The sequence below is a fragment of the Artibeus jamaicensis genome, unplaced genomic scaffold (genome assembly GCF_021234435.1).
Source record: "Artibeus jamaicensis isolate MK-2021 breed Jamaican fruit bat unplaced genomic scaffold, CSHL_Jam_final scaffold_1964, whole genome shotgun sequence".
Taxonomy (NCBI): domain Eukaryota; kingdom Metazoa; phylum Chordata; class Mammalia; order Chiroptera; family Phyllostomidae; genus Artibeus; species Artibeus jamaicensis.
The window spans coordinates 15098803-15111092 of NW_026522030.1; positions in this window are offsets into that span (position 1 = coordinate 15098803).

Sequence of the window (12290 nt, forward strand, 5' to 3'; positions counted from 1 at the left end):
AAGAACTTACCTCACAAAACTCACATAAACCATAGGCTCTTTCAAAGATTGAGCCTAAAAGACAGCTGTCAAGCAAAGGAGGATCTCAGGGTATCTTAGGACTTTTGCTGACCTGCCACTACAAGTGGTGGAAGGCAGCCTTGGAATGCAATTTGGACCTTCCAACATGCACCCTGGTCCAGCAGAGGAAGTTACATACTGTGGATCAATTTATGGCTCTAAACAGGTAGGACAGTGTTGGTCATATGCAGTACCTGACATTGACCTGCACCAAACTCCTTCTCAAGAAGTTTCAGAATCAGTACACCCAGTGGCAGTTTTCAGATCATATCAGAGCATGATCTGATTAGCTCTGTAAGCAGCACACTCAAAGGGAGATTTTGGCGGGTACCAGACACTGCCAGGGCAAGTTGTGCTTCAAAGGATGAGCCCCTGCATAGCAGTTAGTACACTATAGTTAGGGTTAGTCCTCATAGTCAGCCTGCCTGAGGGTGAACCCCATCCATGGATGGGAAAATTGCAATCAAGATCCAACTACAACAGGATGGCTCCTTTAAGCCACACAATGGGCATAGCTAGAACACCTAACTGTGGTGTTCAGAGAGTCTGCACTGCTAGCCCTATAGGACATCTACTATGTAAGGCCACTATACCAATACTGGGAGACATAGTAGATTTTCCTGACACACAGAAACAAACACAGAGAGGCAGCCAAGGTGGGGAGACCAATAAACATGCTCCAGATGAAATAACAGAATAAATCCCCAGAAAAATAACTAAATGAAATGGAGGCAAGCAATCTATCAGATATAGAGTTCAAAACAGTAGTTAAAAGGATGCTCAAGGAATTTGTGGGCAGAATGAATGAACTCAGAGATCACTTAAGCAAGGTGATACTAAGCATAAAAAAGGAAATAGGAACCATCAAAGAGAACCAGTCAGAAATGAGGAATATAATACTGAAATGAAGAATACACTAGAAGAAAACACAAATGAAATGAAGCAGGGGATTAAATCAGCAATTTGGAAGACAGAGTGGCAAAAAAAAATCAGAACAGCAAATGAAAATATTAAGCTAGTTTAAGGGACCTCTAGAGCAGTGTCAAGCATTATCAATGTTCATAGGGGTACCAGAAGGACTAGAGAAGAAAACAAAGGATTGAGGACATATTTGAAGAAATAATGATTGGGAAACTTCCATAATTTGTGAATGAAATAAACATACAAGTACAGGAAGTGGAGAAAGTCTCAAACAAGATGAACCCATAGCAGCCAACACCCAGACATATCAGAATTAAAATGCCAAAGTTTAAAGACAAGGAGAGACTCTACAGGGGAGCTTCAGAGACCCTATGAGAGAGCTCCCAAAACATTGTTATTTGATTTCTCAAGAAGCATTTCAGGAGAGAAAGAATTGGCATGACATATTCAAAGCAGACAACAAAATTAATATTTAGAAATCATTTGTACTTTATACATCATTAATGATCTATCAGAAAGTAAAAATAAGAATCAATCTCATTTGCAATTAAATAAAAAAGTGTCTAGGAATAAATTTAACGAAGGAGATAAAATACCTGTATTCTAAAATTATAAGATACTGAAGAAATTGAAGAAGATAGAAATAAATGGAAGCATATACTGTTCCTTCCTGAGAAGAATTAACATTATTAAAATGTTCATACTATCCAAATATCTATTATTGTGCTCAAATTTTTATCTGCAATTATAAAGAAAATTAATAGATTATCTGTAACAAATTTAGAGAGCTTTAACAGAGGTTTAGTGTGTTCCATATGTACACCTACTCTCTTCCACTTAATTCTGATACAAGTGTTCATCTTTTTATTTGGGAATAATTATTTAACATTTGTCAGAGTCACTCAGAGGGCTTGTTAAATATTGATTTGGGGTACTTAAGAGTTTCTAATTTTTATGGTTCTTTGGCAGAGCTTGTGACTTTTCATTTCTAACAAGTTCCAAGGTGAAAATAATGCTTCTGGTCAACTGACCACTGTGAAAACTATTACTTTAGGCATACTGTCACAATTTGATAAAATTAAAAAAAAATTTTAATCTTGTTAGCAGAGATTGTTGGAGTAGAGGGAGTCATTATCACTATGTGTAAAGATAAATTGGTAATGATATATCTTTACAAATCAGATTGCTTTTTTTTTGTAGAAAAATGGTAATGTTCCTTTCTTCTCCTGCATGAAAATAAAAGTCCACATTCAAAATCCACCCAATTTGGAATACTATTTCCTAAGAATTAAATGTAGGGAAGTAAAATAGAGATAAGAATTTTTACTTTAACTTTAATAAATTTCATATTTCTATTGCAACCAAGAAAATATAAACTAAACTGAATAAAAAGTTTATCATCAATGGCATTTATCCATAATCATTTTTTCTTTTGAAAAATCATCTAAGCCGAATGATTACAAGTTTGCTTTTTTTCCTTTTCCTTGGTTGTAAATTTATTAGCTTCAATTTATTTTTCTCCTTAAAAAGATTTTTTCTTACCTAAGTGACAATCATAAAAATAAGTAAAGTAACATTTAGAACACATATAAAAATATAATACCTGCAAATTTTGGCTGTTCTTCAATGCAAAGTACAGGAAAACTGTAATAAAAATGACAATAGTATTAAAAAATTGCCTTGAGAGCTGATTTTAGCTGAAATTTTTTTCAACTCTGGTATTAATATACATCTGTTTAATTTGTTTGGGGATTGTTCTACCAATGCAAATATCTGTCAAATCCATGTGCCTTTTGTGCCATGAGTGTGAAAACATTGTATTTGTGAATATGGAATTCCAGACGAACCACTTTGGGCTAGATCATTTGTTATAAGCTTACACAACAAACATGTAATCCATTTCTATAGGACATCAGGAATTGTACTACTTATGGTATGCAAACATGACTATTACATTATGCTTTTGAATATATTAATATAGAAAAACATGTAAGCACAAAATTTCAAATACATTTGAGGAAATATTATAAAAGTAAAAATGAAAGTTATCAAAGATTTATCTAAGCTTTTATCTACTCATTTACTTAATTAAATTATTTCTATATTTATTCCTATTATTAGCTTGATCCCAAGGGCAACACATAAATAAATTGCAGATTGAGGAGCTGGGCCTACCTACTGAAGCATTTTGGTTCAGAATCAGTTCTTCTACCCCCTGTACATATAATTCATAAGCTCTCTATTTGCAGAAGCAAGTATGAAGGATTATGTTATGACAGAGAAACAACCCTGCCCAGAGAATTCAGAGAGTAATGTTTTGTGGGGAGTTCATATTTAATATGGTTCTCAAGAATTGAGAATTATATGGGTATCTATGTAGCCACAGAAGTATAAAATATCAAGGAATAAAGGAGAAACAAAAGTAGTCTGTTGTGGAACAACTGAAAGAAAGGAAAACTTGTTGGAGGATGAAGTTGGGATTTAGACAGGAGTTAAGTTTGGGCTAATGTTTGTATGCAAGGAAAAGAAATTTAGATAATGGTCAAAGAGGAAGCAAGTGCACAGTTTAGAAGTAGAACAAAACACAATAGTAACAAGGAAAGAGTGTGTTGGGATGGGAGGCAGGAGTCCCCACCTAGTGATTCTCACACTGTACGAGACATACACAAGGCACTTTTGTCAGTTTCAGTGTTCCTGTGTGTAAGTGAAAGTACTGAGCTTGATGTCCTTTATAAAATTCCTTTCTATTGAATCAACGTTTTTGTTGAAGCAGAAAGACATGGGTGAGAGTGCTTTTCTCTTCAGTTCTAAATGCGTGAGAAAAAGGATAATTGTAACCTAGGCAATGAATGCTTAAGATACACACACACACACACAGAAGTGCAAATTAACAGTGAATGGGTGAAATTCCTCATATTCAATAATCATAATTTTGAATATTGAGTGTTATTTTCTGCTTTCATTTATGTTATTATCAATGAACAAATGATCAAAACCAGTATAACCTAAGGATAGCAAGAGGGATTTCTTAAGCAACCCTCAAATAGCTAAGTGAAAGTCATGGGAAATTTTTGAAAAGGTGTGGTGATTTGACTTATAAGAGATTATTCTGGCTGTAGTCCAATGTAGAGCCTTGAACACTACTTTGCCTTGAGGATATTATAGGAACAGAATGGAGAATGTAACTATTTAAGAACTTTCTAACTATCTGAATTTATTTAGGTTCAGTATTTGACTTAAGTTAATATTAGATACCACAATGTTAATACTTTTGTAATTTGGAAACATTATCTACAAAGTTATGATATGGAATAAATTGGGATTCTGTAGGACAAAACATAAATTATGATGGACTGTGTAGAGTGTGTAAGGATAATAGTTTTCTTTCTTATTTTTCATCTAATCTTTAACAAACTGCCCAAGACACAATGATAGTGGGGTAATAATTTCATTAGGGTAAGTGCTGGGTAAAAGAAAAAGAAGCATTTTGGTTTGTGTATACATTTCACCATAATGTTACCTTACAAACAACAAAATCTTTCTCTCTATCCAGTCAACACTGAGGACACCTATTTGGGAATTAACCTTGAGAAGCTGACTATAGAATCCTCAAAAAAAAAAAGTGAGCATTCATGTTGAATAGGAGTTTTTTTGAACTAACATTTAAAAATATTTTAAAACGTTAAATCTGAAATGTTATCTATGATAATATAATATTAAATTAATATGTTAAAGTTTAAGTAAAATGATCATTATACAAGTTAAACATGATTATTTTAGAAAACTGAATAATAGACTTGATAATATATTTATCAAAGAATAATTAAATGTTGACAATCACTATACCAGACTCTATAGCTGAAGTGTTTGAACACATTTTATTTATTCTTTAAAAATTCTATAACAAATTTCTATCAATTTTAAAAGAACGAAAATGAAAGTTCAATCAATAAAAAATGACTTAGGACTTCCACCAAGATGGAGGTGTAGGTAGAAACACTTTACCTTCTCACACAACCAAATCTAAAAATAATAAAGTTTTAGCAACAACAAACATAGCCAAACCACAGAAAATTGAACAATATGGAGTCCAACAACAATAAACCACTCAGCTAGACCAGTAAAAGGGGCAGAGCCAGCAGCGGAGCGGGTCAGGCAAAAAAAGATCCCCTGACCCAGGCAGCCAAGGGTGAATCCCAGGTGTGGGGTACCGACGGGTGGACCCAGTGAAGGCGCAAGGTGGCTGGCTGACCAAGGTCACACATCTGCACGCAGATAAACCAGCAAAGGAGCGAGTAGTGAGACAGATCGTGCATGCCCCAGCAGCAGGAAGCAGCAGAGGGGACCACTATTGTCCCTCTCTGACCCCGCCCCCACATACAGCATCACAAACCAGTGCCCTGGTGAACAACTAAGGCTCCTCTCCTCATATGTAACAGGTGCAAACAGATCAAAACATGGCTTAAGAACAACTCAGAGCCCCAGAGCCCGTAAATCTAAGCGAACAAGAAATTGCTAACGTATCAGAGGCACAGTTCAAAACACTGGTGATCAGGATGCTCACAGAACTGGTTGATTTTAGCCACAAATTAGAGGAACATATGAAGGTTAAACTAATTGAAATGAAGGGAAATGCACAGAAAAGCAATAGTAATGGAAAGGAAATTGGGATTCAAATCAAAGGAGTGGACCAGAAGGAAGAAAAAAATGACCAAACAGAAAAGTATGAAAAAACAAGAATTAAAAAAAAAAATGAGTAGAGGCTAAGGAACCTCCAGGACATCTTTAAATGCTCCAACATCTGAATTATAGGGGTACCAGAAGGGGAAGAGGAACAGCCACAAATGGAAACCTTATTTGAACAAATAATAAAAGAGAACTTCCCCAATCTGGCAAAGGAAATAGACTTCCAGGAAATCTAGGAAGCTAAGAGAGTCCCAAAGAAGTTGCACCCAAGAAGGAACACACCAAGGCACATCATAATTATATTAGCCAAGATTAAAATGAAGGAGAGAATCCTAGAAGCAGCAAGAGATAAGGAGACAGTCACCTACAAAGGAATTCCCATCAGACTGTCAGCTGATTTCTCAAAAGAGACCTTACAGGCAAGAAGGGGCTGGAAAGAAGTATTCCAAGTCATGAAATCCAAAGACCTACAACTAACATTGCTCTATATAGCAAAGCTTTCATTTAGAATGGAAGGACAGATAAAGTGCTTCTCAGATAAGATCAAATTCAAGGAGTTCATCATCACCAAGCCCTTATTATATGAAATGTTAAACGAACTTATCTAAGAAAAAGAAGATAAAAAAGATGAACAGTGAAAGGACAGCAAACTCACAGTTATTAAGAACCACACCTAAAACAAAAGCAAACTAAGAGGACAGCTAGATCAGGAGTGAACCATAGAAATGAAGATCACATGGAGGGTTAGCAACAGGGGAGTGGGAGAAGGAGAAGGGGGGAGAAGGTACAGAAAATAAGTAGCATAGATGGTAGGTAAAAAATAGATAGGGGGAGGGTAAGAATAGTAGGGAAAATATAGAATCTAAAGAACTTGAGACAGGTGGTCATAAACTAAAGGGGGGGATTGGTGGGGGAGGGGTGTGCAGAGTGGAGGGGGATGAGGGGGGGAATAGGACAACTGTAATGGCATAATTAATAAAAAATACTGTAGAAATTTATTTAAAAAAATAAAAATAAAAAATGACTTAAATAATATTGTTTCTGCCCACCAAGCAGATGATAATTTATACACACACAAAAAAAAACATACAAACATTTCTAATACAAAATGTGAGAAATCATTTTACACAGTAGATAAGGATTGATAAGGATATTTGTTTAGCATATCTTTATTGAAAGATGAAAAATGGAATGATTATAGGTATATAATAGTTGTTTATTTTTGTGAAATACTAGTAATTCACTTATATTGTTCTCAAGTGCAAAAGTTATCATTTATTATTCTAAAATTGTCATGGAATTCAATAAAATGCTAAAATAATTACATATGATGAAGTGTGTTACATCAAATATGCAAATTTCAGCAGTTAACTTTTCAAAAAGGAATATAATGAGAAGACAAACAGTACAACAGATGTCTAATTGTTCCAAAGTTGTGATTTTTCTAGCTCAGATTTATGAAATGAAATCATTTTTGCTGAGAATACTAGAATTTTCACTTTATATTAAAATTTTTTAATAAAATGGTATGTAAAGAAAATACTCATGACATGTTTATGTAGCATGAGAATATTTTTGGAAGTTGAAAGCTAATTTTTAAATATTTCTCACTAACTAGACCATTTTGATGGCATTATTGAAAAATTCAAGCAATGCTTATTATGATGTGAATATTTTGTTGTCTGTGGATCTGTATTTAACAGACTATTTGAGAAGTCATACAGAGGGTTAAAATAGTTTACAAATATATTTATTATTTGAAAATTATACATGTAACCACACAATCTGAGGACATGGTTTGAAGGGGTTTTTTTTCATTTTTATTTTGGCCAATTTTTTTTGGTTCATCTAGTTTTTTAAATAGATATGAATTTTTCTTTATGTCAGATGGATAATTAATTATATTGTCTTTTCTCCAAAGTAATATTTAGGTCACCCTAGAATTCCCTATTTTGGGGGGGCATCTAACTTTCAATCTTGTTGCATAACAATGAAATTATACACTTAGGGAAGATTGTAAAGTGAAGCTTAAAGCAAAAATAGTAGTTTGGTTATATCAAAATTTCTTCATTGCTTTCTTAACCATGTGTCAGGTGTCTACAAGCAAACACTACTCCAATGCCTTTTCCTATATTTCTTGTTAAAGTTACCAAAATTTAAACTTCCTCTGGTTCATAGTACTGTTTCTACAAAATTTCTCTTGCTAAAATTCGTGTGCCTGCCCTGTCAGCTTTCAGCTACATAAATGATCTTCCATGGACTTTTCTCCTGAGGTCCCACTAGAACAGAAGCTCCAAGAAGGAGGAGTTTTTTTAAACCTCTTCTTGTCCATGCTTTATCACCTATAGTAACTAGGTATTGAGTAAATGAAGGTCACTGGCCTCTCACCAGCCTGCTTTGGCCCTGAACTTACTTCCTCAGCATCTTTTACATCCCATGTATTTATTACTTCAACTCAGCTATATTTTCATTACCTTCCAATTTAACCTAATCCTGTATAATCCCATTAACCTAGTTTTATTTCAACTGAATTACAGGGTTTTCTCCACCTTTAGTTTCATTAAAATTAATGGGTTTTGTCTGAAAACTATCACCTATGTAAGCTATTTAATAACTTCAAAATTATCATTATCAGAAGATGTAAAGCTAAAGACAAACAATTAGAATGTATATAGGGTATTGTTAACTGACTGGTGTCTCTCAGTTCAATAAGGGATTAATCCATGGGAGAAGCATAATTTATTGGAATGGTAATGTTGCACATGCAAAAGTTTCATCTGATTCTCGAAAGAATCTGTCTTTACAAAAGCCAGTCATTTGCCATATGAATTTGATCATCATTCATAAGGACAAATCTTCTCTAATCTTAACATAGTACCCATACATAAATGTATACTGAAAATGTTTATTATAAAACTTATCTTTATTCACATATGCCATACTTTTATTGTCTATCATAGTCTACTCTATTTCATTGCAATGCATTTTAGTTTATTATTGAAATAGAAATACTGGTTATAGATTATGAAACAAATTCTGTAACCCAGAGGCAAGTTATATACTTCAGTTAGAAAACACCTATCCACTATAACCTCTTCTTTTTAAAAATATGGAGAGACACCCAGACAATTTAATTAGTTTAGTTAATAATGATGAATTAGTAAATTCCTAATCCTAACTAAAACTGATCTGAAATTTCTTTGTAAGGGAATGGTATTCAGCCTTAACAATGGTTATTATAATATAGGTAGCTGGATATATATTTACTTTGTAATACCTTTATGAAAAATAATCTTATATTAATAATTTCCATACAATATCAAACACCCTCACATTTCTCTTGCAAGATGTATGAATGATACAAATAAGCTCTTCAAGTTTTTAAAATATATGTGAACAATTACTTGCATGTATTTTTTTATTTCTTCCAGTCGAATGGTAGTAATATTCTGTCATCAAATGTCACATAATTGCCAACAAAATAGAAGGATTCCTTATTCTTTTGTGTTTCAGTAATACCAAGTTAGTAATTTTTGGATTAAATGCAGGCTATTGACAGAATACACATGGTTATAGATCTCTACCAGTAATATTCTGAGTGTGTCTTAATTCTTGATGGAATGATATTTATACTTATGATGTACCCAAATGCTGATGTTTACAGAACATTTATTCTCTCTTATATAACTGTAAAAGTGCATAAATCAGAAATTTATTTATAACTGCTTTAATATCTGGGAATTTGTATGAGTTAGTTATGCACAAGTACAACACTTAAAACTTTATTACACCTGTGATGATAATGTTGAATAGTTGTTAATTATAATTATATCTACTGTATATGATTGCTGTGAGAATTAAGTACAATTTTATCCAAAGAGTGCACATAGCTAGTACTTGGTATATAATAAATATTCAATGATTTTTTTTATTTATTTTTGTCAGTTTGAAAGTAAAATATTAAATATAGTCCATGGAAAATTTTTTTCAATGTGTCATATAAGATGTTGTTACATAAGATGAATGAGTTCTAGAGATCTGATGTATAACTCAATTCATACAGTCCACATTCACCCCAGTGAAAACTTCAAAATATGCCAAGAGGTTAGACTTGATATTAAATATTTTTACCAAACAATAATAACAAACAACATGCACACAAAAGACTATGAGGGAAAAAATCACTTCCCAGCTTTTCAAAGATCAACTGGGGAAATGACTAACAATACCTATCCATACTTTAACTTCTTACACTTAAACAGAGAGTGAACCATTTCTTGATTGTCTGGGAGAATTAATGTGAAAAGTAATATAAAATGATGAAATTACAAATTAAAGTAAAATAGCATACCTGACCGAACCTTAATGTATTATATAAAAAGGGGAAGAAAAGGAAAACAAGTTTATCACATCAATATGAATTTACTCAACCATTATTTATTGACTGTGGTTCAGGAATCAACGTGTTGCCAATGTCTGCAAATTCATGAGAAAATAATACATTATCTCCCATTCGCAACAGCTTACAGTCTAGTGGTATGGTGGTGATACATAAGAGAACAGACAATGACAATATACATTTAAAATTAGTGCAAAAATTCTATTAAATTGTCTGAATTGGCAAGATTACAGCTTTGTTTAGCTCTCATTATTACCTTCAAGCAAGCTGTTTCAAATCTGCTTACAGATATCTCAGGTACATCCAATAATTTAAACTTGTCCAGTTGGGGAAGGAGACGCCATGAGCCCCTTCCTGAAGGCATTTCAGATAGATAGCTGGGACAGTTGTGGAGACATCATCTCCTGTTTAACGTTGGAGCGATGATCAGTGTAATTTTGGTCGCAGTAGTCAACAGTGTATCAGCAGTAGTGTCAAAATAAGTGGAAGGTCTTGTCAGAGTTCTTTGGTGTCATCTCCCAAAACCACTGAAATGGTTTGGCCCTTTTCAAAGAATGAGTTTCTACAGCTCATCATAACATGCTTTCTTCTCTGAGTTTGCTCCACCAAAAAGGTGGAAGGAGCCAAATGTTTGCTCCTTTGGGTTAAACTGGACTAAATGGGTTCATCAGAGGAATATCAGGTGTCAGTGCTTTGTTTACTATGGAAGGATCAAAAGTCATTAGGCAACTGAAATGCAACTCTGAAGAGTTAAGAAGAATGATAAAAAATGAGTTATTATTTTGTATCCTAAGTAGGTAAAGTGTGGAACATAGCTTTTGTACTTAAGAGACCAGGGAAATTATAGGTATAAAGTAAAGGGTATAGATATCTAGGAAATATTTCACTTGTTTCTTCCTAACATTAATTACATGAAGAAGTATCTTGCTCTTATGGGTTTGTATCGACAGCTGTTTTAGATTTAGAACTATGGTCCAGAATCATTTTTGAATGCTGAACCGCTGATTGAGGATTTGTACATACGAAGTCTGTCTGAAAAGAGTCCAGCCATTGCTAATATAACAAGAACGGTTTGTGCAACATCAGTGTGACCTGGCATCCAAGGAGAGTGGACCAGAATGTGCATGCATGAACAATGATGACTTCATGGTGCTGATGGAGGTGGCAGACGCTGTTGAGTGAGCATGTGCACTGGGTAGCTGTCACACTTAAAATGACTGAGTGTGCAGAGCAACGAACTGCATCAGATTTTGCATTAAGCTTGAACATTCCTCTGTGGAAACTATTCAGATGATTCAGAAGGCTTTTGGAGAGGATGCAATGTGTGCAGTGCAAATAAAAGTGTGGCACAAACACTTCAAAGATGCTTGAGAGTCAGTTAAAAGTGCTCCATGTTCTGGAAGGACTGCAATGAGCAGAACACCTGAGAATGTTAAACTGCACAGGCTGCAATCAACAAAGGCTGGCGACCCAGATAATGCTGCCCTGTTCCAGCCCAGATTTGGCACCCCGTGAGTTCTGGCTTTTTCCAAAACTAAAATCACCTTTGAAAGGGAAGAGATTTCAGACCATTGATGAGATTCAGGAAAATATGATGGGACAGCTGATAATGATTCCAACAAAGGATTTTGCAGAGCATTTTGAACAATGGAAGAGACACTGAGAGAACTATGGGAGGTTCCGAGGTACCTACTTTGAAGGGGACTGAGGTGTCATTGTCCTATGTACAGTGTTTCTTTTATTTTGTATCTTCTGCAATAAATGTCTCTATTTTTCATATTACATGCCTGGGCACTTTCTGGACAGGGAAACAGTGTTTGCTCAGAGGCTCAGAAACCATACTCATGAGACACTTTCATACTTTTGGTAATGACTCATCCCCCCAGTAACATGTTCAGCTCTACTTTTTGTCAGACTTAAAGTTCTCATCATTTAGTGGATTTGTTCATTAGATCTGCCTCAGTGTATGGATAACCAGAAGTTAACTGTATAAAAGTGATGTATTTCTGAGTTTACATTTATCCTAAATGGAATCAATATCATAAAGACAGGTGAGTTCCTATCACTGCATAAACATGCACCAGCAGCTGCTAGAAAAACCTGGGAAATCCTTTCTGCAAGGCCTGACTCCTGCTAAGGCGAAGGTTTTGACAGACTTGGGGCACATTGTAAAACAAGGCCTACGCCGTTTGGTTTCCCCAGACAATCACTTATAGGTCACAAA